Source organism: Hetaerina americana, unplaced genomic scaffold (assembly GCF_022747635.1).
Source record: "Hetaerina americana unplaced genomic scaffold, ioHetAmer1.1.p SCAF_646, whole genome shotgun sequence".
NCBI classification, from domain to species: domain Eukaryota; kingdom Metazoa; phylum Arthropoda; class Insecta; order Odonata; family Calopterygidae; genus Hetaerina; species Hetaerina americana.
This window is the reverse complement of record NW_027287257.1, coordinates 49,756-77,737: the sequence shown is the minus strand read 5'-3', so window position 1 is coordinate 77,737 and position 27,982 is coordinate 49,756. Positions and strand designations below refer to the sequence as shown.

The window sequence follows — 27,982 nt, the reverse complement described above, 5'->3', positions numbered from 1 at the left end:
TGAAATTTGCAAGTGCGAAAATAAATAATTTTCGCGGATCAATTTAAGCTTCAATCTGTTCTCATCAGCTTTTAAGTGGACCTTTTTAATGATGGGCCGATCCCGACGGTACTGCAATGCCGGGCCAACCCGCGGCAGGGATGGAGTAAACTCCGGGTACCCCGCCAATGTCCAAAAATCAGATTAATATTCTGGTCCCGCAATGCGGGACGTATCAGATATTAAGCTGATAAGAACAGATACTACACTTTGATCTTAGCCATAAGGCCGAGAAGCGATAAGGGAGCCCTTTTCTGCAATATTTACATGTGTAGGGACGACCCCGGAGCACTTGGGGCGGAGGGCGCAGGATTGGCGTAGGCGCCGCGGGGTGGCATTGGTCGGGGAGAATTCGCGTAGGGTCCTGCGGGGGTGTTTCCGAAGGCTTCCTTGTTTTCCTGCAGCAAGAAAAGTTTTGGGGGGGCGCGGGGGGCAGGACGGCCGGAGCAATTGCGTCCCCGGAGTCCGGAGGCGAGACAGTAAATTGCAACGCGGAGTCCTTCGCTAGGTCGTGCCATCTCTGTGAGCGACACACGAGACGTATTGCAAGCTCTCTCCCCGCTTCCCGGGAAAGGTCGGGCGCAATTTTCAAACATTCCGAAAATGGAGGGGGGCATCCAGGGCGGTAATAAAGGGCCCTTTTCGCCAGTATTCAGTGGTCGACAGTTTTTCGAAAAACGGGCTTCCTCTTCACTTCACTTCCTGTGTGGTAGAGATTTAAAATCGTGTGCTGTTCACTTACTTTGCATTAATCGTCATTAGTAAAAATACGCTTTCCTTATAAATAAATAAATACATAAATTAGGGTTTCTTCAAATATAAACAAATTAGGGTTTTCTTCAAATCGGAGAATAGGAATCGAAAAGGCTGTAAAAAAGTGGCGCTTTCAATTACACAAGATGGAAAACCAGATTTCTCCATTGTTTATATTTTCCATTTTCTCGAAAAAATCGCGGAAATGGGCATCGATTTCCGCGAAATTCGCAAAAAATTTCTGAAAATTTTTTTGCAAACATTTTTCCAATTTTTCCCGAGTGCTCGCGATCGGTCGTTTCCTCCGATGTATTGAGTTTCTTTTCCGTTCAATTTTTTTTCATCAAACACACACTCCTTTTACAAGAATTATCTTCGCATAAATTCTGTGGAAAGATTGGTGTTCAAAAACTAAGGTAAAAGAGTGGAACTCGCCTATTTCCGCGAGTCGATTCGCGTCGGGTCGTCTTGAATGACGCTCCTTGCCGGGAGCGCGCGCGCGCCATCTCTTCGGGGGGGAGGTAAACAGCTGGAAGGAAGGGGCGTCACACGCCAAAGTTTGAAACGTGATCCGGCGCCTCTCTTCAACAGTTGTCGTCGTCTCCAATGATGGAATACTGAGGAGACAAGACGTTGTTGTTGTTGACGTTGCATTGAAAGCAGAAAAAATAATTGCATTATTTTCACAAAATTGTATTTATTGTTACACTTACACTTTAAAGTGACGACGACTCTCTTCAGATGGGATTTTTTTTCTTCCCAAGTTTCTCTCCTTTTAATAATTCATTCCTTTTAATACTTCGTTGTGCTGCTTCAATTTGGATTACATTACTTTTGCTCCGCTCGCATGGAATAAAATCGCTTCTCTCCGCGAAAATGCAATTTCGCGAATATTTTTCCAGCCGGATCGCCTGAAATTTGCAAGTGCGAAAATAAATAATTTTCGCGGATCAATTTAAGCTTCAATCTGTTCTCATCAGCTTTTAAGTGGACCTTTTTAATGATGGGCCGATCCCGACGGTACTGCAATGCCGGGCCAACCCGCGGCAGGGATGGAGTAAACTCCGGGTACCCCGCCAATGTCCAAAAATCAGATTAATATTCTGGTCCCGCAATGCGGGACGTATCAGATATTAAGCTGATAAGAACAGATACTACACTTTGATCTTAGCCATAAGGCCGAGAAGCGATAAGGGAGCCCTTTTCTGCAATATTTACATGTGTAGGGACGACCCCGGAGCACTTGGGGCGGAGGGCGCAGGATTGGCGTAGGCGCCGCGGGGTGGCATTGGTCGGGGAGAATTCGCGTAGGGTCCTGCGGGGGTGTTTCCGAAGGCTTCCTTGTTTTCCTGCAGCAAGAAAAGTTTTGGGGGGGCGCGGGGGGCAGGACGGCCGGAGCAATTGCGTCCCCGGAGTCCGGAGGCGAGACAGTAAATTGCAACGCGGAGTCCTTCGCTAGGTCGTGCCATCTCTGTGAGCGACACACGAGACGTATTGCAAGCTCTCTCCCCGCTTCCCGGGAAAGGTCGGGCGCAATTTTCAAACATTCCGAAAATGGAGGGGGGCATCCAGGGCGGTAATAAAGGGCCCTTTTCGCCAGTATTCAGTGGTCGACAGTTTTTCGAAAAACGGGCTTCCTCTTCACTTCACTTCCTGTGTGGTAGAGATTTAAAATCGTGTGCTGTTCACTTACTTTGCATTAATCGTCATTAGTAAAAATACGCTTTCCTTATAAATAAATAAATACATAAATTAGGGTTTCTTCAAATATAAACAAATTAGGGTTTTCTTCAAATCGGAGAATAGGAATCGAAAAGGCTGTAAAAAAGTGGCGCTTTCAATTACACAAGATGGAAAACCAGATTTCTCCATTGTTTATATTTTCCATTTTCTCGAAAAAATCGCGGAAATGGGCATCGATTTCCGCGAAATTCGCAAAAAATTTCTGAAAATTTTTTTGCAAACATTTTTCCAATTTTTCCCGAGTGCTCGCGATCGGTCGTTTCCTCCGATGTATTGAGTTTCTTTTCCGTTCAATTTTTTTTCATCAAACACACACTCCTTTTACAAGAATTATCTTCGCATAAATTCTGTGGAAAGATTGGTGTTCAAAAACTAAGGTAAAAGAGTGGAACTCGCCTATTTCCGCGAGTCGATTCGCGTCGGGTCGTCTTGAATGACGCTCCTTGCCGGGAGCGCGCGCGCGCCATCTCTTCGGGGGGGAGGTAAACAGCTGGAAGGAAGGGGCGTCACACGCCAAAGTTTGAAACGTGATCCGGCGCCTCTCTTCAACAGTTGTCGTCGTCTCCAATGATGGAATACTGAGGAGACAAGACGTTGTTGTTGTTGACGTTGCATTGAAAGCAGAAAAAATAATTGCATTATTTTCACAAAATTGTATTTATTGTTACACTTACACTTTAAAGTGACGACGACTCTCTTCAGATGGGATTTTTTTTCTTCCCAAGTTTCTCTCCTTTTAATAATTCATTCCTTTTAATACTTCGTTGTGCTGCTTCAATTTGGATTACATTACTTTTGCTCCGCTCGCATGGAATAAAATCGCTTCTCTCCGCGAAAATGCAATTTCGCGAATATTTTTCCAGCCGGATCGCCTGAAATTTGCAAGTGCGAAAATAAATAATTTTCGCGGATCAATTTAAGCTTCAATCTGTTCTCATCAGCTTTTAAGTGGACCTTTTTAATGATGGGCCGATCCCGACGGTACTGCAATGCCGGGCCAACCCGCGGCAGGGATGGAGTAAACTCCGGGTACCCCGCCAATGTCCAAAAATCAGATTAATATTCTGGTCCCGCAATGCGGGACGTATCAGATATTAAGCTGATAAGAACAGATTTAAAATGTTTATTTGAAAATTCTTTCATACAGAGTTTTAAGCAACTTATAATTAATATATAATTTATACATGACCGGCTCCCTCCAAATGAGGGAGCCGGGGAACAAGTCTTTTTGCCCCTTTATTTTGGGGAAATATTATAATAATATAGGCTTCTCGCACGAGTGTTTTTTTTTATAAAATGTTTTATATGTTTAAGTCTCTCACGGGGAGGGTTTACACTTTTGGGGGGGGCCGTTTATACACCACGGCGTGGCCATTCATACACTATGGCTCATAGAGTAAATAAAAGAGAAAGGGGACAGAGAAAGGTTTTACAATGAAGAAGTATGGAAAGAGGGAGGAAATGATTTTACACGACTTCACTTTTGTCCTTTCCTTTTCAGCCTCCGGAGCCGTCTTCATACTGTCTATGTCCCGTGATGTGTTCGACGTAGCAGTCCCGGGTCCAGCGGATGACGTCGCTGACCATCAGTCGCCGCATGGTGGTGCAGAATCGTCGAGGTAGGCCCAGGGACTTCAGGACGGGGTCGTTCTGCGAGTCCCACGTCCCCAGGCTTCCCACGACGATGGCGGCGACCGATGACCGGTATCCCTGCTGGCGGATGGTCTCTGCCAGGGCGGCGTACTTCTCCTCCTTCGCGGTCCTGGCTGCCAGCAGAGCTCCCTCGTTGTTCTCGAACGGTACTGCTACGTCGATCAATGTCACAGTCTTGTCGGCCTGGTTAGTTATAACCAGGTCTGGTCTAAGAGTCGAGTCAGTGCCAGGTACTTGTTTGTTGACTCTGATTTCATCGTCACCTTTTCCCCGGCGTCCAATCAGAGCCCTGTGTAGTCGGTCTTGGACAGCATTATGTCTATGCTGCCACGTCCTTGAGTGCATCGTGCAGTGATTAACGACGTGGGGCAGGGTCTCCTCCGCGTAGCCACATCGCCGACACCGCTTGTCCCCGTTGGTTTCCCAACGGCGACAGGCATTGAGCGGGAGCAGATCGAGCCGAGCCCTAAAGATGAACCTCCAATCACAAAACCTGGTGTATCTCCCTCCTGCCAGGAAGTGATTGGAGGCTTCAGATTTCGCCGAGGCACGAATGACTTTCCCTTGATCGGGCTTGGCGCTTACCTTGTTCAGGTAGTAGCGCCGCACCGCGATCTTCAGGGCACCCGTCAGTTGCCTTACGGCCTTCGGAGGAACCCTGATGAAGGGGGGGCGGTCTTCAGCCCCGTCATTCATGTCCCGGAACGAAATCTGCATCTCCCTTAGCTCGTCCGACCATCTCCAGCTCAAGCCTATGCGCGCGGCGATACGGCGTGACGCGGAGCGAACCTGCGTGAAGAGGGAACTGAAGTCGCCGCTTTCCCTTCCAAAGTCATCCCGCAGACTACCACTAAGGTACTCTGCGAGATCACCGGTGGTTGGCGGTCTCCTCAGCTTCCTCCGCACTACCTCCTTCAGGCGACCCCAGGCGAGCACTCTCACGTTGGGGTCACGGGAATGGAGGAGTCGATATCCCTGCACGATGGTCAATATGTCAGTCAAGTCGGAAAGAGGGAGAAGACCTGCGCCGCCGTGTTGATGGCCAATGAAGACCATCTCAGGCGATGCCCTTTTGGGCAAATGGAGCCAGCCCTTTGCGCAGGCCTTCAGCCTCTTGTCGATGTCGGTCAAGTTTTTCTTTTTAACATTACCAGCCCGCAAGATGAATTCCAGCCTGGGCAGAAGGAAGATGTTGGTCGCGGCGATCTTCTGCCACGGGGCGAGGAGTGACTCGTCGATCTTCTTGACGTCCTCGCCCAAGCGCACCAGGTCCTCCTCGGGGGTCTGGTCCACGTGGAACCCGAACGGGACCCCGAGGTACCGGTACGCTTCGCCGTCCTTCAGGCTGGAAATGGCCGCCCCCTGGATGGTGAGTTGGGACGGCTGCACGGGCTGGTTTGCTGCAAAGTTGAGGTCCAGCGTTGCGCACTTGCTTGGCTTGAACTGTAGACCTGCAGCGGTCGCCTCTTCTCCCGCGATGTTCAGCAGGCGCTGCAGGTGCTCCTGGTCCCGGGCCACCAGCACCAAGTCGTCCGCGTAGGCCAGGATGGCGATGTTTTGCCCCTGGACGACGACTCCGGACTTGCCTGCCTCACCAGCGACCGCCCGTATCACCGGCTCCATTCCCAAGTTGAAAATGGTCGGTGATAACGGGCACCCCTGCTTGACACCGGCGCAGATGTCGATGACGCCGGTGTCGCCGCTGGTCGTCTTCACGACCGTGGAGCCCTTCTGCAACTCCTCCACGGTCCTCCTCATCTCCTCAGGCAAGTCCATCCTCCTCAGGGTGTTCTGGAGGTGTTGGTGCGGGATGGACCCGAACGCGTTCCGTAGGTCAAGCCAAGCCAGTGCGATTCGGGAACGTCTGCGTCTCATTTCGTCAACAGCTGCCTGAAGGGTGAAATTGTGCTCGTGGCACCCCTCGAACTCCCGGAAGCCCTTTTGAGCCGGGTGCATCTTCTTCCCGCTGACCGCCCAAGATAGTATGCGGTCAGCAAGCACCCCGGCGTACAGCTTGGCGATGGTGTTGCCAAGCGCTATGGGCCTCCAGTTGCCGATGTCCTGGCGGTCCCCCCCTTTGTGCAGGAGGACAGTCCGAGAGGTCTTCCACGCGGCCGGTGTCCTGGCCTCCTTCAGGCATCTGTTGAAGATAAAAGAGAGAATTCGTCCATGTCTATCGACCGCCCTCAGGTCGCCGTAGGTGAGGCCATCGGGGCCCGGGGCGGTGTTCTTGGTTCTAGACATGCGTCTCGTCACTTCCTCAGGAGTGATCCTTTCGAGGAGCAGTTTCTTCTCGGTCTCCGTCGTGCGACGGTAGACCGAGTCGTCACCCTCGTCCTCCAAGCCCCCCATCCCGACATTCCCGTAGACTTGGCGGAAATGCTTTTCCACCTCCTCCGCGGGAATGTCGCAATAGGGTGACTTATCGGACAGGATGCTCTCCACTGCCCTCCTGGGATGACTCCTGAAGAGTTTCTGTATGTCCGACGCCTTTTTCGCGTCGTAGTCAGCTACTTGTCTGCGTCTTGGTGGTTGTCTGTGCACGACGTTTCGTGGCCGAGGAGCTTCCCCTCCGTCCGCAGGTTTCGCCTCCCTCTTCCTCTCCGCCTGGGTGGTGGCCACCAGATCCTGCACCACGACCTCGAACTCCTCCCATGACTGGCCGGATGTGCTGGCCAGTCGGTCGAGCCACAGCTTCTCCTTCTGCTGTATCGGTGGCTCGACCTGTCGTGGTGCTCCTTCTGCTGCGTCTGGAGCTGGCGGCGGCGATGTTGCTGCGTCCACAGGCGGCGGTGACCCGGTGTCGTTAAGGTCACCGACTTCAGGAGGCTGCCCCGGCGCCAGGTCTTCGGCCGGAGCGTCTGCTGCTGCGTCTGGATCGGAGGGTTGCGCCTCGGTCACGTTGGGCGGCGTCGTGCATCTAACTGTCTCCTCGATTGCCTCCTGAAGGGGGGCAATCAAGGGGGGAGGTCTCTTGTGGGTCACCATGTGGTTCGCAAGCCCGCGACGGGTAGCGCATGCGAAATCGCATGCCCCGCACCGATGCGAGAGTGCAACACGTCCGTCCGCAGCCTTACGTATCCCCCCTTTGAGGCAGGGATGAGTGGACGGCTTGCGGCCGATAGTCCCACCGCAGATGGAGCAGGCGTTCACCGACGTGAGTCGGTGGCCGTGCTGCTCCATCAGGTGCCGGACGAGACTTCTCCGCATCGCCGTCCACTCCGTAGCGCGGAAGGACATGCTGCATCCCACCTCGGTGCAGGTTAACGTGTCCGCCACGGGAAAGTAAACCACAAGTTGATTGTCGATTCTCCTGGCCGACACCGCGGTGCCGGTCAGGAGAAGCGCCGGGACCCTGTCAGTCGTTTGGGGGGCGGGGGCAGTCGGGGGAATCGGGGGGGGAGAATCCAGCGCCGGACGTCTGGACGAAGAAGAATCCGGAGGCGTCGTGAAGTCGTCGAGGGAGAGAGGGGAAGAAGAACGGGACTTGGGGGGAGAATAGGTGACGTCCGAGAGCGGGGAGAAGGTCTCAAGGGAAGGCTTTCGGACGCCGGATGGAGAAGAAGAAGAAGAAGAAACGGGGGAGCCATAGTGTATGATTTTCCGCGGGCGACGCGTCCTACGCGCCGAAGCGCTTTCGGACGCGCCGTCCGGTGGTGTATGGGGAGGGGAGGAGTCGGGCTCTGACGCCTCGACTTTCCTCCTCCGCGGAGTGCGAGAGGAGGAGGGGGGGGCGGAGGAACTAGCACGCGATGGTGCTTTTCTAACGGCCCCCGCCCCCCCGTTTTTACGGGGAGGACGTGGGGGCATGGGAGGGCGTTAAGTCATGGCACAAACGGGGCCTGGCGGACGATATTCCACGGCCTGAAGGACCGTGGTACGTTGTTTTGAAAATTGTCCTTTTAAGGACACAAAAAAATTCAAAAGATATAAATGCTGAAGGCCAAGGGGGGCGACGGAGGGCTTTTCCGCGGTCTGAGGGACTGCGGAACGAAAATTTTCAAAAATACAAATTTAAATTAAGCGCGTGGCGTCCACCTGAATGAAGTCCAGGCGGCCGCCGAGGGATGGCGCTGAAGGCGCTCAACCCGCTTCTCGGCCCGTATGGGTGGGATCGGGAGGAAATTTGAATTTACCGGGGTTTTGAAATGACGGTTTTGTGGAAGATGAAGTCTTCCACAAATACCGGACGGGGGGGAGGGGGTCAATCGAACCGATCGGGCGTGAAGCGCGCCGAACGGTCGCTTGACCGGCGTCGCGGCCGAAAAGGAAACCGCGCGCCGTTCAAATCACCCGCTCTGCGCCGATCCGTACGGGATCGACGGAGGGTGCTCCCGGGGGCCCTGAGGGGGTCCGGGGGCCTCGGTGCTCAAGCTACCGGTCCGGAGGGGACCTGGCAGTGCACCGGGGGCCGGGGAACGTCCGGTGCTCAGCCTACCGGTCCTGAAGGGACCCGGCGGTGCACCGGGGGCGGGGGCCTGCGCCGGGCCTTAGGGGCCCGGCGTCGAGCCCGGGGAGGTTATCACCCCAAGTGGGCGTGGGGAACGGTCCGTGAGCGACCGGGGAGCCCTGAGGGGGCGGTGGGTCCCACGGTCCGCCTTGAAGAGGCAATGGACCGTGGGGCCATCGGGGGTCGAAAGAGGGGCTACTGGGCAGAGCAGGCGCCTAGTGTCCTGTTGCCCCTTCCCTCTGGGAGTGTCCCGGGGGGCTTACCGTTGGTCGGGGCCCGTCCGGGATTCCTCAGAGAGGCTAGAAAGGTCCAAAAGCGGTAGATCTGTTCATTTAAAAATTTGAATTTGGCGGGCGAAAAAGAAGAAAGTTAAGGGGATTAAGCTGATAAGAACAGATACTACACTTTGATCTTAGCCATAAGGCCGAGAAGCGATAAGGGAGCCCTTTTCTGCAATATTTACATGTGTAGGGACGACCCCGGAGCACTTGGGGCGGAGGGCGCAGGATTGGCGTAGGCGCCGCGGGGTGGCATTGGTCGGGGAGAATTCGCGTAGGGTCCTGCGGGGGTGTTTCCGAAGGCTTCCTTGTTTTCCTGCAGCAAGAAAAGTTTTGGGGGGGCGCGGGGGGCAGGACGGCCGGAGCAATTGCGTCCCCGGAGTCCGGAGGCGAGACAGTAAATTGCAACGCGGAGTCCTTCGCTAGGTCGTGCCATCTCTGTGAGCGACACACGAGACGTATTGCAAGCTCTCTCCCCGCTTCCCGGGAAAGGTCGGGCGCAATTTTCAAACATTCCGAAAATGGAGGGGGGCATCCAGGGCGGTAATAAAGGGCCCTTTTCGCCAGTATTCAGTGGTCGACAGTTTTTCGAAAAACGGGCTTCCTCTTCACTTCACTTCCTGTGTGGTAGAGATTTAAAATCGTGTGCTGTTCACTTACTTTGCATTAATCGTCATTAGTAAAAATACGCTTTCCTTATAAATAAATAAATACATAAATTAGGGTTTCTTCAAATATAAACAAATTAGGGTTTTCTTCAAATCGGAGAATAGGAATCGAAAAGGCTGTAAAAAAGTGGCGCTTTCAATTACACAAGATGGAAAACCAGATTTCTCCATTGTTTATATTTTCCATTTTCTCGAAAAAATCGCGGAAATGGGCATCGATTTCCGCGAAATTCGCAAAAAATTTCTGAAAATTTTTTTGCAAACATTTTTCCAATTTTTCCCGAGTGCTCGCGATCGGTCGTTTCCTCCGATGTATTGAGTTTCTTTTCCGTTCAATTTTTTTTCATCAAACACACACTCCTTTTACAAGAATTATCTTCGCATAAATTCTGTGGAAAGATTGGTGTTCAAAAACTAAGGTAAAAGAGTGGAACTCGCCTATTTCCGCGAGTCGATTCGCGTCGGGTCGTCTTGAATGACGCTCCTTGCCGGGAGCGCGCGCGCGCCATCTCTTCGGGGGGGAGGTAAACAGCTGGAAGGAAGGGGCGTCACACGCCAAAGTTTGAAACGTGATCCGGCGCCTCTCTTCAACAGTTGTCGTCGTCTCCAATGATGGAATACTGAGGAGACAAGACGTTGTTGTTGTTGACGTTGCATTGAAAGCAGAAAAAATAATTGCATTATTTTCACAAAATTGTATTTATTGTTACACTTACACTTTAAAGTGACGACGACTCTCTTCAGATGGGATTTTTTTTCTTCCCAAGTTTCTCTCCTTTTAATAATTCATTCCTTTTAATACTTCGTTGTGCTGCTTCAATTTGGATTACATTACTTTTGCTCCGCTCGCATGGAATAAAATCGCTTCTCTCCGCGAAAATGCAATTTCGCGAATATTTTTCCAGCCGGATCGCCTGAAATTTGCAAGTGCGAAAATAAATAATTTTCGCGGATCAATTTAAGCTTCAATCTGTTCTCATCAGCTTTTAAGTGGACCTTTTTAATGATGGGCCGATCCCGACGGTACTGCAATGCCGGGCCAACCCGCGGCAGGGATGGAGTAAACTCCGGGTACCCCGCCAATGTCCAAAAATCAGATTAATATTCTGGTCCCGCAATGCGGGACGTATCAGATATTAAGCTGATAAGAACAGATACTACACTTTGATCTTAGCCATAAGGCCGAGAAGCGATAAGGGAGCCCTTTTCTGCAATATTTACATGTGTAGGGACGACCCCGGAGCACTTGGGGCGGAGGGCGCAGGATTGGCGTAGGCGCCGCGGGGTGGCATTGGTCGGGGAGAATTCGCGTAGGGTCCTGCGGGGGTGTTTCCGAAGGCTTCCTTGTTTTCCTGCAGCAAGAAAAGTTTTGGGGGGGCGCGGGGGGCAGGACGGCCGGAGCAATTGCGTCCCCGGAGTCCGGAGGCGAGACAGTAAATTGCAACGCGGAGTCCTTCGCTAGGTCGTGCCATCTCTGTGAGCGACACACGAGACGTATTGCAAGCTCTCTCCCCGCTTCCCGGGAAAGGTCGGGCGCAATTTTCAAACATTCCGAAAATGGAGGGGGGCATCCAGGGCGGTAATAAAGGGCCCTTTTCGCCAGTATTCAGTGGTCGACAGTTTTTCGAAAAACGGGCTTCCTCTTCACTTCACTTCCTGTGTGGTAGAGATTTAAAATCGTGTGCTGTTCACTTACTTTGCATTAATCGTCATTAGTAAAAATACGCTTTCCTTATAAATAAATAAATACATAAATTAGGGTTTCTTCAAATATAAACAAATTAGGGTTTTCTTCAAATCGGAGAATAGGAATCGAAAAGGCTGTAAAAAAGTGGCGCTTTCAATTACACAAGATGGAAAACCAGATTTCTCCATTGTTTATATTTTCCATTTTCTCGAAAAAATCGCGGAAATGGGCATCGATTTCCGCGAAATTCGCAAAAAATTTCTGAAAATTTTTTTGCAAACATTTTTCCAATTTTTCCCGAGTGCTCGCGATCGGTCGTTTCCTCCGATGTATTGAGTTTCTTTTCCGTTCAATTTTTTTTCATCAAACACACACTCCTTTTACAAGAATTATCTTCGCATAAATTCTGTGGAAAGATTGGTGTTCAAAAACTAAGGTAAAAGAGTGGAACTCGCCTATTTCCGCGAGTCGATTCGCGTCGGGTCGTCTTGAATGACGCTCCTTGCCGGGAGCGCGCGCGCGCCATCTCTTCGGGGGGGAGGTAAACAGCTGGAAGGAAGGGGCGTCACACGCCAAAGTTTGAAACGTGATCCGGCGCCTCTCTTCAACAGTTGTCGTCGTCTCCAATGATGGAATACTGAGGAGACAAGACGTTGTTGTTGTTGACGTTGCATTGAAAGCAGAAAAAATAATTGCATTATTTTCACAAAATTGTATTTATTGTTACACTTACACTTTAAAGTGACGACGACTCTCTTCAGATGGGATTTTTTTTCTTCCCAAGTTTCTCTCCTTTTAATAATTCATTCCTTTTAATACTTCGTTGTGCTGCTTCAATTTGGATTACATTACTTTTGCTCCGCTCGCATGGAATAAAATCGCTTCTCTCCGCGAAAATGCAATTTCGCGAATATTTTTCCAGCCGGATCGCCTGAAATTTGCAAGTGCGAAAATAAATAATTTTCGCGGATCAATTTAAGCTTCAATCTGTTCTCATCAGCTTTTAAGTGGACCTTTTTAATGATGGGCCGATCCCGACGGTACTGCAATGCCGGGCCAACCCGCGGCAGGGATGGAGTAAACTCCGGGTACCCCGCCAATGTCCAAAAATCAGATTAATATTCTGGTCCCGCAATGCGGGACGTATCAGATATTAAGCTGATAAGAACAGATACTACACTTTGATCTTAGCCATAAGGCCGAGAAGCGATAAGGGAGCCCTTTTCTGCAATATTTACATGTGTAGGGACGACCCCGGAGCACTTGGGGCGGAGGGCGCAGGATTGGCGTAGGCGCCGCGGGGTGGCATTGGTCGGGGAGAATTCGCGTAGGGTCCTGCGGGGGTGTTTCCGAAGGCTTCCTTGTTTTCCTGCAGCAAGAAAAGTTTTGGGGGGGCGCGGGGGGCAGGACGGCCGGAGCAATTGCGTCCCCGGAGTCCGGAGGCGAGACAGTAAATTGCAACGCGGAGTCCTTCGCTAGGTCGTGCCATCTCTGTGAGCGACACACGAGACGTATTGCAAGCTCTCTCCCCGCTTCCCGGGAAAGGTCGGGCGCAATTTTCAAACATTCCGAAAATGGAGGGGGGCATCCAGGGCGGTAATAAAGGGCCCTTTTCGCCAGTATTCAGTGGTCGACAGTTTTTCGAAAAACGGGCTTCCTCTTCACTTCACTTCCTGTGTGGTAGAGATTTAAAATCGTGTGCTGTTCACTTACTTTGCATTAATCGTCATTAGTAAAAATACGCTTTCCTTATAAATAAATAAATACATAAATTAGGGTTTCTTCAAATATAAACAAATTAGGGTTTTCTTCAAATCGGAGAATAGGAATCGAAAAGGCTGTAAAAAAGTGGCGCTTTCAATTACACAAGATGGAAAACCAGATTTCTCCATTGTTTATATTTTCCATTTTCTCGAAAAAATCGCGGAAATGGGCATCGATTTCCGCGAAATTCGCAAAAAATTTCTGAAAATTTTTTTGCAAACATTTTTCCAATTTTTCCCGAGTGCTCGCGATCGGTCGTTTCCTCCGATGTATTGAGTTTCTTTTCCGTTCAATTTTTTTTCATCAAACACACACTCCTTTTACAAGAATTATCTTCGCATAAATTCTGTGGAAAGATTGGTGTTCAAAAACTAAGGTAAAAGAGTGGAACTCGCCTATTTCCGCGAGTCGATTCGCGTCGGGTCGTCTTGAATGACGCTCCTTGCCGGGAGCGCGCGCGCGCCATCTCTTCGGGGGGGAGGTAAACAGCTGGAAGGAAGGGGCGTCACACGCCAAAGTTTGAAACGTGATCCGGCGCCTCTCTTCAACAGTTGTCGTCGTCTCCAATGATGGAATACTGAGGAGACAAGACGTTGTTGTTGTTGACGTTGCATTGAAAGCAGAAAAAATAATTGCATTATTTTCACAAAATTGTATTTATTGTTACACTTACACTTTAAAGTGACGACGACTCTCTTCAGATGGGATTTTTTTTCTTCCCAAGTTTCTCTCCTTTTAATAATTCATTCCTTTTAATACTTCGTTGTGCTGCTTCAATTTGGATTACATTACTTTTGCTCCGCTCGCATGGAATAAAATCGCTTCTCTCCGCGAAAATGCAATTTCGCGAATATTTTTCCAGCCGGATCGCCTGAAATTTGCAAGTGCGAAAATAAATAATTTTCGCGGATCAATTTAAGCTTCAATCTGTTCTCATCAGCTTTTAAGTGGACCTTTTTAATGATGGGCCGATCCCGACGGTACTGCAATGCCGGGCCAACCCGCGGCAGGGATGGAGTAAACTCCGGGTACCCCGCCAATGTCCAAAAATCAGATTAATATTCTGGTCCCGCAATGCGGGACGTATCAGATATTAAGCTGATAAGAACAGATTTAAAATGTTTATTTGAAAATTCTTTCATACAGAGTTTTAAGCAACTTATAATTAATATATAATTTATACATGACCGGCTCCCTCCAAATGAGGGAGCCGGGGAACAAGTCTTTTTGCCCCTTTATTTTGGGGAAATATTATAATAATATAGGCTTCTCGCACGAGTGTTTTTTTTTATAAAATGTTTTATATGTTTAAGTCTCTCACGGGGAGGGTTTACACTTTTGGGGGGGGCCGTTTATACACCACGGCGTGGCCATTCATACACTATGGCTCATAGAGTAAATAAAAGAGAAAGGGGACAGAGAAAGGTTTTACAATGAAGAAGTATGGAAAGAGGGGGGGAAATGATTTTACACGACTTCACTTTTGTCCTTTCCTTTTCAGCCTCCGGAGCCGTCTTCATACTGTCTATGTCCCGTGATGTGTTCGACGTAGCAGTCCCGGGTCCAGCGGATGACGTCGCTGACCATCAGTCGCCGCATGGTGGTGCAGAATCGTCGAGGTAGGCCCAGGGACTTCAGGACGGGGTCGTTCTGCGAGTCCCACGTCCCCAGGCTTCCCACGACGATGGCGGCGACCGATGACCGGTATCCCTGCTGGCGGATGGTCTCTGCCAGGGCGGCGTACTTCTCCTCCTTCGCGGTCCTGGCTGCCAGCAGAGCTCCCTCGTTGTTCTCGAACGGTACTGCTACGTCGATCAATGTCACAGTCTTGTCGGCCTGGTTAGTTATAACCAGGTCTGGTCTAAGAGTCGAGTCAGTGCCAGGTACTTGTTTGTTGACTCTGATTTCATCGTCACCTTTTCCCCGGCGTCCAATCAGAGCCCTGTGTAGTCGGTCTTGGACAGCATTATGTCTATGCTGCCACGTCCTTGAGTGCATCGTGCAGTGATTAACGACGTGGGGCAGGGTCTCCTCCGCGTAGCCACATCGCCGACACCGCTTGTCCCCGTTGGTTTCCCAACGGCGACAGGCATTGAGCGGGAGCAGATCGAGCCGAGCCCTAAAGATGAACCTCCAATCACAAAACCTGGTGTATCTCCCTCCTGCCAGGAAGTGATTGGAGGCTTCAGATTTCGCCGAGGCACGAATGACTTTCCCTTGATCGGGCTTGGCGCTTACCTTGTTCAGGTAGTAGCGCCGCACCGCGATCTTCAGGGCACCCGTCAGTTGCCTTACGGCCTTCGGAGGAACCCTGATGAAGGGGGGGCGGTCTTCAGCCCCGTCATTCATGTCCCGGAACGAAATCTGCATCTCCCTTAGCTCGTCCGACCATCTCCAGCTCAAGCCTATGCGCGCGGCGATACGGCGTGACGCGGAGCGAACCTGCGTGAAGAGGGAACTGAAGTCGCCGCTTTCCCTTCCAAAGTCATCCCGCAGACTACCACTAAGGTACTCTGCGAGATCACCGGTGGTTGGCGGTCTCCTCAGCTTCCTCCGCACTACCTCCTTCAGGCGACCCCAGGCGAGCACTCTCACGTTGGGGTCACGGGAATGGAGGAGTCGATATCCCTGCACGATGGTCAATATGTCAGTCAAGTCGGAAAGAGGGAGAAGACCTGCGCCGCCGTGTTGATGGCCAATGAAGACCATCTCAGGCGATGCCCTTTTGGGCAAATGGAGCCAGCCCTTTGCGCAGGCCTTCAGCCTCTTGTCGATGTCGGTCAAGTTTTTCTTTTTAACATTACCAGCCCGCAAGATGAATTCCAGCCTGGGCAGAAGGAAGATGTTGGTCGCGGCGATCTTCTGCCACGGGGCGAGGAGTGACTCGTCGATCTTCTTGACGTCCTCGCCCAAGCGCACCAGGTCCTCCTCGGGGGTCTGGTCCACGTGGAACCCGAACGGGACCCCGAGGTACCGGTACGCTTCGCCGTCCTTCAGGCTGGAAATGGCCGCCCCCTGGATGGTGAGTTGGGACGGCTGCACGGGCTGGTTTGCTGCAAAGTTGAGGTCCAGCGTTGCGCACTTGCTTGGCTTGAACTGTAGACCTGCAGCGGTCGCCTCTTCTCCCGCGATGTTCAGCAGGCGCTGCAGGTGCTCCTGGTCCCGGGCCACCAGCACCAAGTCGTCCGCGTAGGCCAGGATGGCGATGTTTTGCCCCTGGACGACGACTCCGGACTTGCCTGCCTCACCAGCGACCGCCCGTATCACCGGCTCCATTCCCAAGTTGAAAATGGTCGGTGATAACGGGCACCCCTGCTTGACACCGGCGCAGATGTCGATGACGCCGGTGTCGCCGCTGGTCGTCTTCACGACCGTGGAGCCCTTCTGCAACTCCTCCACGGTCCTCCTCATCTCCTCAGGCAAGTCCATCCTCCTCAGGGTGTTCTGGAGGTGTTGGTGCGGGATGGACCCGAACGCGTTCCGTAGGTCAAGCCAAGCCAGTGCGATTCGGGAACGTCTGCGTCTCATTTCGTCAACAGCTGCCTGAAGGGTGAAATTGTGCTCGTGGCACCCCTCGAACTCCCGGAAGCCCTTTTGAGCCGGGTGCATCTTCTTCCCGCTGACCGCCCAAGATAGTATGCGGTCAGCAAGCACCCCGGCGTACAGCTTGGCGATGGTGTTGCCAAGCGCTATGGGCCTCCAGTTGCCGATGTCCTGGCGGTCCCCCCCTTTGTGCAGGAGGACAGTCCGAGAGGTCTTCCACGCGGCCGGTGTCCTGGCCTCCTTCAGGCATCTGTTGAAGATAAAAGAGAGAATTCGTCCATGTCTATCGACCGCCCTCAGGTCGCCGTAGGTGAGGCCATCGGGGCCCGGGGCGGTGTTCTTGGTTCTAGACATGCGTCTCGTCACTTCCTCAGGAGTGATCCTTTCGAGGAGCAGTTTCTTCTCGGTCTCCGTCGTGCGACGGTAGACCGAGTCGTCACCCTCGTCCTCCAAGCCCCCCATCCCGACATTCCCGTAGACTTGGCGGAAATGCTTTTCCACCTCCTCCGCGGGAATGTCGCAATAGGGTGACTTATCGGACAGGATGCTCTCCACTGCCCTCCTGGGATGACTCCTGAAGAGTTTCTGTATGTCCGACGCCTTTTTCGCGTCGTAGTCAGCTACTTGTCTGCGTCTTGGTGGTTGTCTGTGCACGACGTTTCGTGGCCGAGGAGCTTCCCCTCCGTCCGCAGGTTTCGCCTCCCTCTTCCTCTCCGCCTGGGTGGTGGCCACCAGATCCTGCACCACGACCTCGAACTCCTCCCATGACTGGCCGGATGTGCTGGCCAGTCGGTCGAGCCACAGCTTCTCCTTCTGCTGTATCGGTGGCTCGACCTGTCGTGGTGCTCCTTCTGCTGCGTCTGGAGCTGGCGGCGGCGATGTTGCTGCGTCCACAGGCGGCGGTGACCCGGTGTCGTTAAGGTCACCGACTTCAGGAGGCTGCCCCGGCGCCAGGTCTTCGGCCGGAGCGTCTGCTGCTGCGTCTGGATCGGAGGGTTGCGCCTCGGTCACGTTGGGCGGCGTCGTGCATCTAACTGTCTCCTCGATTGCCTCCTGAAGGGGGGCAATCAAGGGGGGAGGTCTCTTGTGGGTCACCATGTGGTTCGCAAGCCCGCGACGGGTAGCGCATGCGAAATCGCATGCCCCGCACCGATGCGAGAGTGCAACACGTCCGTCCGCAGCCTTACGTATCCCCCCTTTGAGGCAGGGATGAGTGGACGGCTTGCGGCCGATAGTCCCACCGCAGACGGAGCAGGCGTTCACCGACGTGAGTCGGTGGCCGTGCTGCTCCATCAGGTGCCGGACGAGACTTCTCCGCATCGCCGTCCACTCCGTAGCGCGGAAGGACATGCTGCATCCCACCTCGGTGCAGGTTAACGTGTCCGCCACGGGAAAGTAAACCACAAGTTGATTGTCGATTCTCCTGGCCGACACCGCGGTGCCGGTCAGGAGAAGCGCCGGGACCCTGTCAGTCGTTTGGGGGGCGGGGGCAGTCGGGGGAATCGGGGGGGGAGAATCCAGCGCCGGACGTCTGGACGAAGAAGAATCCGGAGGCGTCGTGAAGTCGTCGAGGGAGAGAGGGGAAGAAGAACGGGACTTGGGGGGAGAATAGGTGACGTCCGAGAGCGGGGAGAAGGTCTCAAGGGAAGGCTTTCGGACGCCGGATGGAGAAGAAGAAGAAGAAGAAACGGGGGAGCCATAGTGTATGATTTTCCGCGGGCGACGCGTCCTACGCGCCGAAGCGCTTTCGGACGCGCCGTCCGGTGGTGTATGGGGAGGGGAGGAGTCGGGCTCTGACGCCTCGACTTTCCTCCTCCGCGGAGTGCGAGAGGAGGAGGGGGGGGCGGAGGAACTAGCACGCGATGGTGCTTTTCTAACGGCCCCCGCCCCCCCGTTTTTACGGGGAGGACGTGGGGGCATGGGAGGGCGTTAAGTCATGGCACAAACGGGGCCTGGCGGACGATATTCCACGGCCTGAAGGACCGTGGTACGTTGTTTTGAAAATTGTCCTTTTAAGGACACAAAAAAATTCAAAAGATATAAATGCTGAAGGCCAAGGGGGGCGACGGAGGGCTTTTCCGCGGTCTGAGGGACTGCGGAACGAAAATTTTCAAAAATACAAATTTAAATTAAGCGCGTGGCGTCCACCTGAATGAAGTCCAGGCGGCCGCCGAGGGATGGCGCTGAAGGCGCTCAACCCGCTTCTCGGCCCGTATGGGTGGGATCGGGAGGAAATTTGAATTTACCGGGGTTTTGAAATGACGGTTTTGTGGAAGATGAAGTCTTCCACAAATACCGGACGGGGGGGAGGGGGTCAATCGAACCGATCGGGCGTGAAGCGCGCCGAACGGTCGCTTGACCGGCGTCGCGGCCGAAAAGGAAACCGCGCGCCGTTCAAATCACCCGCTCTGCGCCGATCCGTACGGGATCGACGGAGGGTGCTCCCGGGGGCCCTGAGGGGGTCCGGGGGCCTCGGTGCTCAAGCTACCGGTCCGGAGGGGACCTGGCAGTGCACCGGGGGCCGGGGAACGTCCGGTGCTCAGCCTACCGGTCCTGAAGGGACCCGGCGGTGCACCGGGGGCGGGGGCCTGCGCCGGGCCTTAGGGGCCCGGCGTCGAGCCCGGGGAGGTTATCACCCCAAGTGGGCGTGGGGAACGGTCCGTGAGCGACCGGGGAGCCCTGAGGGGGCGGTGGGTCCCACGGTCCGCCTTGAAGAGGCAATGGACCGTGGGGCCATCGGGGGTCGAAAGAGGGGCTACTGGGCAGAGCAGGCGCCTAGTGTCCTGTTGCCCCTTCCCTCTGGGAGTGTCCCGGGGGGCTTACCGTTGGTCGGGGCCCGTCCGGGATTCCTCAGAGAGGCTAGAAAGGTCCAAAAGCGGTAGATCTGTTCATTTAAAAATTTGAATTTGGCGGGCGAAAAAGAAGAAAGTTAAGGGGATTAAGCTGATAAGAACAGATACTACACTTTGATCTTAGCCATAAGGCCGAGAAGCGATAAGGGAGCCCTTTTCTGCAATATTTACATGTGTAGGGACGACCCCGGAGCACTTGGGGCGGAGGGCGCAGGATTGGCGTAGGCGCCGCGGGGTGGCATTGGTCGGGGAGAATTCGCGTAGGGTCCTGCGGGGGTGTTTCCGAAGGCTTCCTTGTTTTCCTGCAGCAAGAAAAGTTTTGGGGGGGCGCGGGGGGCAGGACGGCCGGAGCAATTGCGTCCCCGGAGTCCGGAGGCGAGACAGTAAATTGCAACGCGGAGTCCTTCGCTAGGTCGTGCCATCTCTGTGAGCGACACACGAGACGTATTGCAAGCTCTCTCCCCGCTTCCCGGGAAAGGTCGGGCGCAATTTTCAAACATTCCGAAAATGGAGGGGGGCATCCAGGGCGGTAATAAAGGGCCCTTTTCGCCAGTATTCAGTGGTCGACAGTTTTTCGAAAAACGGGCTTCCTCTTCACTTCACTTCCTGTGTGGTAGAGATTTAAAATCGTGTGCTGTTCACTTACTTTGCATTAATCGTCATTAGTAAAAATACGCTTTCCTTATAAATAAATAAATACATAAATTAGGGTTTCTTCAAATATAAACAAATTAGGGTTTTCTTCAAATCGGAGAATAGGAATCGAAAAGGCTGTAAAAAAGTGGCGCTTTCAATTACACAAGATGGAAAACCAGATTTCTCCATTGTTTATATTTTCCATTTTCTCGAAAAAATCGCGGAAATGGGCATCGATTTCCGCGAAATTCGCAAAAAATTTCTGAAAATTTTTTTGCAAACATTTTTCCAATTTTTCCCGAGTGCTCGCGATCGGTCGTTTCCTCCGATGTATTGAGTTTCTTTTCCGTTCAATTTTTTTTCATCAAACACACACTCCTTTTACAAGAATTATCTTCGCATAAATTCTGTGGAAAGATTGGTGTTCAAAAACTAAGGTAAAAGAGTGGAACTCGCCTATTTCCGCGAGTCGATTCGCGTCGGGTCGTCTTGAATGACGCTCCTTGCCGGGAGCGCGCGCGCGCCATCTCTTCGGGGGGGAGGTAAACAGCTGGAAGGAAGGGGCGTCACACGCCAAAGTTTGAAACGTGATCCGGCGCCTCTCTTCAACAGTTGTCGTCGTCTCCAATGATGGAATACTGAGGAGACAAGACGTTGTTGTTGTTGACGTTGCATTGAAAGCAGAAAAAATAATTGCATTATTTTCACAAAATTGTATTTATTGTTACACTTACACTTTAAAGTGACGACGACTCTCTTCAGATGGGATTTTTTTTCTTCCCAAGTTTCTCTCCTTTTAATAATTCATTCCTTTTAATACTTCGTTGTGCTGCTTCAATTTGGATTACATTACTTTTGCTCCGCTCGCATGGAATAAAATCGCTTCTCTCCGCGAAAATGCAATTTCGCGAATATTTTTCCAGCCGGATCGCCTGAAATTTGCAAGTGCGAAAATAAATAATTTTCGCGGATCAATTTAAGCTTCAATCTGTTCTCATCAGCTTTTAAGTGGACCTTTTTAATGATGGGCCGATCCCGACGGTACTGCAATGCCGGGCCAACCCGCGGCAGGGATGGAGTAAACTCCGGGTACCCCGCCAATGTCCAAAAATCAGATTAATATTCTGGTCCCGCAATGCGGGACGTATCAGATATTAAGCTGATAAGAACAGATTTAAAATGTTTATTTGAAAATTCTTTCATACAGAGTTTTAAGCAACTTATAATTAATATATAATTTATACATGACCGGCTCCCTCCAAATGAGGGAGCCGGGGAACAAGTCTTTTTGCCCCTTTATTTTGGGGAAATATTATAATAATATAGGCTTCTCGCACGAGTGTTTTTTTTTATAAAATGTTTTATATGTTTAAGTCTCTCACGGGGAGGGTTTACACTTTTGGGGGGGGCCGTTTATACACCACGGCGTGGCCATTCATACACTATGGCTCATAGAGTAAATAAAAGAGAAAGGGGACAGAGAAAGGTTTTACAATGAAGAAGTATGGAAAGAGGGGGGGAAATGATTTTACACGACTTCACTTTTGTCCTTTCCTTTTCAGCCTCCGGAGCCGTCTTCATACTGTCTATGTCCCGTGATGTGTTCGACGTAGCAGTCCCGGGTCCAGCGGATGACGTCGCTGACCATCAGTCGCCGCATGGTGGTGCAGAATCGTCGAGGTAGGCCCAGGGACTTCAGGACGGGGTCGTTCTGCGAGTCCCACGTCCCCAGGCTTCCCACGACGATGGCGGCGACCGATGACCGGTATCCCTGCTGGCGGATGGTCTCTGCCAGGGCGGCGTACTTCTCCTCCTTCGCGGTCCTGGCTGCCAGCAGAGCTCCCTCGTTGTTCTCGAACGGTACTGCTACGTCGATCAATGTCACAGTCTTGTCGGCCTGGTTAGTTATAACCAGGTCTGGTCTAAGAGTCGAGTCAGTGCCAGGTACTTGTTTGTTGACTCTGATTTCATCGTCACCTTTTCCCCGGCGTCCAATCAGAGCCCTGTGTAGTCGGTCTTGGACAGCATTATGTCTATGCTGCCACGTCCTTGAGTGCATCGTGCAGTGATTAACGACGTGGGGCAGGGTCTCCTCCGCGTAGCCACATCGCCGACACCGCTTGTCCCCGTTGGTTTCCCAACGGCGACAGGCATTGAGCGGGAGCAGATCGAGCCGAGCCCTAAAGATGAACCTCCAATCACAAAACCTGGTGTATCTCCCTCCTGCCAGGAAGTGATTGGAGGCTTCAGATTTCGCCGAGGCACGAATGACTTTCCCTTGATCGGGCTTGGCGCTTACCTTGTTCAGGTAGTAGCGCCGCACCGCGATCTTCAGGGCACCCGTCAGTTGCCTTACGGCCTTCGGAGGAACCCTGATGAAGGGGGGGCGGTCTTCAGCCCCGTCATTCATGTCCCGGAACGAAATCTGCATCTCCCTTAGCTCGTCCGACCATCTCCAGCTCAAGCCTATGCGCGCGGCGATACGGCGTGACGCGGAGCGAACCTGCGTGAAGAGGGAACTGAAGTCGCCGCTTTCCCTTCCAAAGTCATCCCGCAGACTACCACTAAGGTACTCTGCGAGATCACCGGTGGTTGGCGGTCTCCTCAGCTTCCTCCGCACTACCTCCTTCAGGCGACCCCAGGCGAGCACTCTCACGTTGGGGTCACGGGAATGGAGGAGTCGATATCCCTGCACGATGGTCAATATGTCAGTCAAGTCGGAAAGAGGGAGAAGACCTGCGCCGCCGTGTTGATGGCCAATGAAGACCATCTCAGGCGATGCCCTTTTGGGCAAATGGAGCCAGCCCTTTGCGCAGGCCTTCAGCCTCTTGTCGATGTCGGTCAAGTTTTTCTTTTTAACATTACCAGCCCGCAAGATGAATTCCAGCCTGGGCAGAAGGAAGATGTTGGTCGCGGCGATCTTCTGCCACGGGGCGAGGAGTGACTCGTCGATCTTCTTGACGTCCTCGCCCAAGCGCACCAGGTCCTCCTCGGGGGTCTGGTCCACGTGGAACCCGAACGGGACCCCGAGGTACCGGTACGCTTCGCCGTCCTTCAGGCTGGAAATGGCCGCCCCCTGGATGGTGAGTTGGGACGGCTGCACGGGCTGGTTTGCTGCAAAGTTGAGGTCCAGCGTTGCGCACTTGCTTGGCTTGAACTGTAGACCTGCAGCGGTCGCCTCTTCTCCCGCGATGTTCAGCAGGCGCTGCAGGTGCTCCTGGTCCCGGGCCACCAGCACCAAGTCGTCCGCGTAGGCCAGGATGGCGATGTTTTGCCCCTGGACGACGACTCCGGACTTGCCTGCCTCACCAGCGACCGCCCGTATCACCGGCTCCATTCCCAAGTTGAAAATGGTCGGTGATAACGGGCACCCCTGCTTGACACCGGCGCAGATGTCGATGACGCCGGTGTCGCCGCTGGTCGTCTTCACGACCGTGGAGCCCTTCTGCAACTCCTCCACGGTCCTCCTCATCTCCTCAGGCAAGTCCATCCTCCTCAGGGTGTTCTGGAGGTGTTGGTGCGGGATGGACCCGAACGCGTTCCGTAGGTCAAGCCAAGCCAGTGCGATTCGGGAACGTCTGCGTCTCATTTCGTCAACAGCTGCCTGAAGGGTGAAATTGTGCTCGTGGCACCCCTCGAACTCCCGGAAGCCCTTTTGAGCCGGGTGCATCTTCTTCCCGCTGACCGCCCAAGATAGTATGCGGTCAGCAAGCACCCCGGCGTACAGCTTGGCGATGGTGTTGCCAAGCGCTATGGGCCTCCAGTTGCCGATGTCCTGGCGGTCCCCCCCTTTGTGCAGGAGGACAGTCCGAGAGGTCTTCCACGCGGCCGGTGTCCTGGCCTCCTTCAGGCATCTGTTGAAGATAAAAGAGAGAATTCGTCCATGTCTATCGACCGCCCTCAGGTCGCCGTAGGTGAGGCCATCGGGGCCCGGGGCGGTGTTCTTGGTTCTAGACATGCGTCTCGTCACTTCCTCAGGAGTGATCCTTTCGAGGAGCAGTTTCTTCTCGGTCTCCGTCGTGCGACGGTAGACCGAGTCGTCACCCTCGTCCTCCAAGCCCCCCATCCCGACATTCCCGTAGACTTGGCGGAAATGCTTTTCCACCTCCTCCGCGGGAATGTCGCAATAGGGTGACTTATCGGACAGGATGCTCTCCACTGCCCTCCTGGGATGACTCCTGAAGAGTTTCTGTATGTCCGACGCCTTTTTCGCGTCGTAGTCAGCTACTTGTCTGCGTCTTGGTGGTTGTCTGTGCACGACGTTTCGTGGCCGAGGAGCTTCCCCTCCGTCCGCAGGTTTCGCCTCCCTCTTCCTCTCCGCCTGGGTGGTGGCCACCAGATCCTGCACCACGACCTCGAACTCCTCCCATGACTGGCCGGATGTGCTGGCCAGTCGGTCGAGCCACAGCTTCTCCTTCTGCTGTATCGGTGGCTCGACCTGTCGTGGTGCTCCTTCTGCTGCGTCTGGAGCTGGCGGCGGCGATGTTGCTGCGTCCACAGGCGGCGGTGACCCGGTGTCGTTAAGGTCACCGACTTCAGGAGGCTGCCCCGGCGCCAGGTCTTCGGCCGGAGCGTCTGCTGCTGCGTCTGGATCGGAGGGTTGCGCCTCGGTCACGTTGGGCGGCGTCGTGCATCTAACTGTCTCCTCGATTGCCTCCTGAAGGGGGGCAATCAAGGGGGGAGGTCTCTTGTGGGTCACCATGTGGTTCGCAAGCCCGCGACGGGTAGCGCATGCGAAATCGCATGCCCCGCACCGATGCGAGAGTGCAACACGTCCGTCCGCAGCCTTACGTATCCCCCCTTTGAGGCAGGGATGAGTGGACGGCTTGCGGCCGATAGTCCCACCGCAGATGGAGCAGGCGTTCACCGACGTGAGTCGGTGGCCGTGCTGCTCCATCAGGTGCCGGACGAGACTTCTCCGCATCGCCGTCCACTCCGTAGCGCGGAAGGACATGCTGCATCCCACCTCGGTGCAGGTTAACGTGTCCGCCACGGGAAAGTAAACCACAAGTTGATTGTCGATTCTCCTGGCCGACACCGCGGTGCCGGTCAGGAGAAGCGCCGGGACCCTGTCAGTCGTTTGGGGGGCGGGGGCAGTCGGGGGAATCGGGGGGGGAGAATCCAGCGCCGGACGTCTGGACGAAGAAGAATCCGGAGGCGTCGTGAAGTCGTCGAGGGAGAGAGGGGAAGAAGAACGGGACTTGGGGGGAGAATAGGTGACGTCCGAGAGCGGGGAGAAGGTCTCAAGGGAAGGCTTTCGGACGCCGGATGGAGAAGAAGAAGAAGAAGAAACGGGGGAGCCATAGTGTATGATTTTCCGCGGGCGACGCGTCCTACGCGCCGAAGCGCTTTCGGACGCGCCGTCCGGTGGTGTATGGGGAGGGGAGGAGTCGGGCTCTGACGCCTCGACTTTCCTCCTCCGCGGAGTGCGAGAGGAGGAGGGGGGGGCGGAGGAACTAGCACGCGATGGTGCTTTTCTAACGGCCCCCGCCCCCCCGTTTTTACGGGGAGGACGTGGGGGCATGGGAGGGCGTTAAGTCATGGCACAAACGGGGCCTGGCGGACGATATTCCACGGCCTGAAGGACCGTGGTACGTTGTTTTGAAAATTGTCCTTTTAAGGACACAAAAAAATTCAAAAGATATAAATGCTGAAGGCCAAGGGGGGCGACGGAGGGCTTTTCCGCGGTCTGAGGGACTGCGGAACGAAAATTTTCAAAAATACAAATTTAAATTAAGCGCGTGGCGTCCACCTGAATGAAGTCCAGGCGGCCGCCGAGGGATGGCGCTGAAGGCGCTCAACCCGCTTCTCGGCCCGTATGGGTGGGATCGGGAGGAAATTTGAATTTACCGGGGTTTTGAAATGACGGTTTTGTGGAAGATGAAGTCTTCCACAAATACCGGACGGGGGGGAGGGGGTCAATCGAACCGATCGGGCGTGAAGCGCGCCGAACGGTCGCTTGACCGGCGTCGCGGCCGAAAAGGAAACCGCGCGCCGTTCAAATCACCCGCTCTGCGCCGATCCGTACGGGATCGACGGAGGGTGCTCCCGGGGGCCCTGAGGGGGTCCGGGGGCCTCGGTGCTCAAGCTACCGGTCCGGAGGGGACCTGGCAGTGCACCGGGGGCCGGGGAACGTCCGGTGCTCAGCCTACCGGTCCTGAAGGGACCCGGCGGTGCACCGGGGGCGGGGGCCTGCGCCGGGCCTTAGGGGCCCGGCGTCGAGCCCGGGGAGGTTATCACCCCAAGTGGGCGTGGGGAACGGTCCGTGAGCGACCGGGGAGCCCTGAGGGGGCGGTGGGTCCCACGGTCCGCCTTGAAGAGGCAATGGACCGTGGGGCCATCGGGGGTCGAAAGAGGGGCTACTGGGCAGAGCAGGCGCCTAGTGTCCTGTTGCCCCTTCCCTCTGGGAGTGTCCCGGGGGGCTTACCGTTGGTCGGGGCCCGTCCGGGATTCCTCAGAGAGGCTAGAAAGGTCCAAAAGCGGTAGATCTGTTCATTTAAAAATTTGAATTTGGCGGGCGAAAAAGAAGAAAGTTAAGGGGATTAAGCTGATAAGAACAGATACTACACTTTGATCTTAGCCATAAGGCCGAGAAGCGATAAGGGAGCCCTTTTCTGCAATATTTACATGTGTAGGGACGACCCCGGAGCACTTGGGGCGGAGGGCGCAGGATTGGCGTAGGCGCCGCGGGGTGGCATTGGTCGGGGAGAATTCGCGTAGGGTCCTGCGGGGGTGTTTCCGAAGGCTTCCTTGTTTTCCTGCAGCAAGAAAAGTTTTGGGGGGGCGCGGGGGGCAGGACGGCCGGAGCAATTGCGTCCCCGGAGTCCGGAGGCGAGACAGTAAATTGCAACGCGGAGTCCTTCGCTAGGTCGTGCCATCTCTGTGAGCGACACACGAGACGTATTGCAAGCTCTCTCCCCGCTTCCCGGGAAAGGTCGGGCGCAATTTTCAAACATTCCGAAAATGGAGGGGGGCATCCAGGGCGGTAATAAAGGGCCCTTTTCGCCAGTATTCAGTGGTCGACAGTTTTTCGAAAAACGGGCTTCCTCTTCACTTCACTTCCTGTGTGGTAGAGATTTAAAATCGTGTGCTGTTCACTTACTTTGCATTAATCGTCATTAGTAAAAATACGCTTTCCTTATAAATAAATAAATACATAAATTAGGGTTTCTTCAAATATAAACAAATTAGGGTTTTCTTCAAATCGGAGAATAGGAATCGAAAAGGCTGTAAAAAAGTGGCGCTTTCAATTACACAAGATGGAAAACCAGATTTCTCCATTGTTTATATTTTCCATTTTCTCGAAAAAATCGCGGAAATGGGCATCGATTTCCGCGAAATTCGCAAAAAATTTCTGAAAATTTTTTTGCAAACATTTTTCCAATTTTTCCCGAGTGCTCGCGATCGGTCGTTTCCTCCGATGTATTGAGTTTCTTTTCCGTTCAATTTTTTTTCATCAAACACACACTCCTTTTACAAGAATTATCTTCGCATAAATTCTGTGGAAAGATTGGTGTTCAAAAACTAAGGTAAAAGAGTGGAACTCGCCTATTTCCGCGAGTCGATTCGCGTCGGGTCGTCTTGAATGACGCTCCTTGCCGGGAGCGCGCGCGCGCCATCTCTTCGGGGGGGAGGTAAACAGCTGGAAGGAAGGGGCGTCACACGCCAAAGTTTGAAACGTGATCCGGCGCCTCTCTTCAACAGTTGTCGTCGTCTCCAATGATGGAATACTGAGGAGACAAGACGTTGTTGTTGTTGACGTTGCATTGAAAGCAGAAAAAATAATTGCATTATTTTCACAAAATTGTATTTATTGTTACACTTACACTTTAAAGTGACGACGACTCTCTTCAGATGGGATTTTTTTTCTTCCCAAGTTTCTCTCCTTTTAATAATTCATTCCTTTTAATACTTCG

At 53.3% G+C, this 27,982-nt stretch overlaps 7 non-coding genes and 3 pseudogenes across 7 annotated transcripts; all 10 read right to left on the bottom strand.

The window, feature by feature from the left end:
* Positions 1-86: 86 nt before the first annotated feature.
* Positions 87-279, bottom strand: LOC139695840 (U2 spliceosomal RNA). The gene has a single exon (XR_011702417.1). It is a non-coding gene; the product is annotated as a U2 spliceosomal RNA (small nuclear RNA).
* A 1,511-nt stretch (positions 280-1,790) lies between these two features.
* On the bottom strand, positions 1,791-1,983 carry LOC139695839 (U2 spliceosomal RNA). Its single transcript, XR_011702416.1, has one exon. It is a non-coding gene; the product is annotated as a U2 spliceosomal RNA (small nuclear RNA).
* A 1,511-nt stretch (positions 1,984-3,494) lies between these two features.
* LOC139695854 (U2 spliceosomal RNA) lies at positions 3,495-3,688 on the bottom strand. Its single transcript, XR_011702430.1, has one exon. It is a non-coding gene; the product is annotated as a U2 spliceosomal RNA (small nuclear RNA).
* A 5,252-nt stretch (positions 3,689-8,940) lies between these two features.
* On the bottom strand, positions 8,941-9,074 carry LOC139695864 (U2 spliceosomal RNA; annotated as a pseudogene).
* A 1,511-nt stretch (positions 9,075-10,585) lies between these two features.
* Positions 10,586-10,778, bottom strand: LOC139695868 (U2 spliceosomal RNA). Its single transcript, XR_011702434.1, has one exon. It is a non-coding gene; the product is annotated as a U2 spliceosomal RNA (small nuclear RNA).
* Positions 10,779-12,289: 1,511 nt separating this feature from the next.
* Positions 12,290-12,482, bottom strand: LOC139695867 (U2 spliceosomal RNA). Its single transcript, XR_011702433.1, has one exon. It is a non-coding gene; the product is annotated as a U2 spliceosomal RNA (small nuclear RNA).
* A 1,511-nt stretch (positions 12,483-13,993) lies between these two features.
* Positions 13,994-14,187, bottom strand: LOC139695853 (U2 spliceosomal RNA). The gene has a single exon (XR_011702429.1). It is a non-coding gene; the product is annotated as a U2 spliceosomal RNA (small nuclear RNA).
* Positions 14,188-19,440: 5,253 nt separating this feature from the next.
* LOC139695863 (U2 spliceosomal RNA) lies at positions 19,441-19,574 on the bottom strand (annotated as a pseudogene).
* Positions 19,575-21,085: 1,511 nt separating this feature from the next.
* Positions 21,086-21,279, bottom strand: LOC139695852 (U2 spliceosomal RNA). The gene has a single exon (XR_011702428.1). It is a non-coding gene; the product is annotated as a U2 spliceosomal RNA (small nuclear RNA).
* A 5,253-nt stretch (positions 21,280-26,532) lies between these two features.
* On the bottom strand, positions 26,533-26,666 carry LOC139695862 (U2 spliceosomal RNA; annotated as a pseudogene).
* Positions 26,667-27,982: the final 1,316 nt, after the last annotated feature.